At 39.5% G+C, this 1,803-nt stretch overlaps 1 pseudogene; it reads left to right on the forward strand.

Annotated features, from left to right (window-relative positions):
• Positions 1–253: 253 nt before the first annotated feature.
• Positions 254–480, forward strand: LOC116581698 (annotated as a pseudogene).
• Positions 481–1,803: the final 1,323 nt, after the last annotated feature.

A 1,803-nucleotide genomic window follows, 5' to 3' on the forward strand; every position in this document is an offset into this window, starting at 1 on the left:
AAAGGTTTTATTTATTTATTTGACACAGAGAGAGACAGAGAGCACAAGCAGGAGAAGCAAAGGAAGAAGAAGAAGCAGACTCCCCACTGAGCAGGGAGCCCGACACAGGGCTCGATCCCAGGACTCTTGGATAACGACCCGAGCCAAAGGCAGACACTGAACGTACTGAGCCATGCAGAGGTCCCTAAATTTGCTAAAAACAGTAACAACAACAACTATAAGTGGAAGCGTAGGGGAAGGGACAGCAGGTGCCATGTCTGGCTGTGAAAATGGCAAGAAACCACTGCAGCAGCCCAAGAAGCAAGCCAAGGGGATGGACGATGAAGATAAATCATTCAAGCAGAAACAGAAAAGGAGCAAAAGGAACTTGAGAAGCTCAATATGGCGGCCAAAGGGAAGGGTCCCCTGGTCACTGGTAGAATTAAGAACTCTGGCAAAAAGCAAGCTGTTCCTTGTGCCTTAGCCAATGGCAATCCTTAATTCCATTCCTGTGTGAACATCTGGATCTCCCGTCATCTGTTGTCCCCTATTGTTAGAATGAAGTGTTGCCTTAGATCCTGTTGTACATTTAAGAATAAACTTTGTAAAAAAAAAAAAAATCATAAAAAAATAGAAGAGTACCTACTTTATCCAATACAAAATATCTGCAAGCCTCCTATAACAACATGATGTGTAACTAAACATCTGAAAGTGTTCTCATTAGAGTTAGGACAAAGACAGCATTGCTGGCACTGAACACCATACTCAGAGCAGTATGTGAAAGAAACAAGAACTGGAAACAAAGCAAGAAATTCACAGATGAAGTAACTGTTGCGTCAAAACAGCTAACATGTCTGCATAAAATATGAACACTTCAGAAATAACAGGAAAATATACGGTGCTAGCTTTATGATGCAGAGTAGGAAAACGCATGGTTAAAGGAAAGGATTGACCAGTAGGAACTCCATGAACGTTAACAATTTTGTTAATGTAAGGATAACAGAGACAAAGTGAAAAACCTATCCGTAGTTTGGGAGAAGATACTTTAATTTTAGAACATGTAACATTATAACAGATATGTGAAATCTATAAGCAGAAATACAAAGAGCCAACAAAGAAAAATAAGTCAGGAAGAAGCACTTCTCCTTAAGAGGCAATCCTGAGGGCCTCGCATATTAGCTGGACGCTACGGTTAAGGGTAGCCACCGTCTGCCTATCCAGAATCCCAAGGGCATGCCCTTTTGCATTCCCCACATCAGGGAAAATGAAGAATTCTCCTGTAACAAGGGCTACAGATATGACACAATGAGAACTTGAAGACTGCTCGTGAAAAGGCTAATTTTCTGACAAAAAATATACATATACAAATATAATACTATACATATTATAAATACATAATATATATAAAATATATTTATCACAATCCACAATAAAAATATACACCACACACATATATAAGACACAAAACTTTTAGAAAATAAAACTAATTTTTTTTTCTAAAAGATATTATTTATTTGAGAGAGAGAGAGAGAGAGATCATGGGGGGATGGTAGAGAGAGGAGGAAGCAGACTCCTTGCTGAGCCGAGAGCCTGATGTGGGAGTCGATCCCAGGACCCTGGGATCATGACCTGAGCGGAAGGCAGCCTCTTAACTGGCTGAGCCACGCAGGTGCCCATACTAATTCTTACTATAAGTTAAAAATGGATATTTGGATATTTTCTGTTCTATTAGAAGTCAGTTTTTAAAAATACTGGTTTTAACTCAGTGAACTGATTTCATAACCTACTAATGGCTCACAGCTCACAGTTTGAAAAATAGTGTCC

The sequence above is a fragment of the Mustela erminea genome, chromosome 21 (genome assembly GCF_009829155.1).
Source record: "Mustela erminea isolate mMusErm1 chromosome 21, mMusErm1.Pri, whole genome shotgun sequence".
Classification (NCBI taxonomy): domain Eukaryota; kingdom Metazoa; phylum Chordata; class Mammalia; order Carnivora; family Mustelidae; genus Mustela; species Mustela erminea.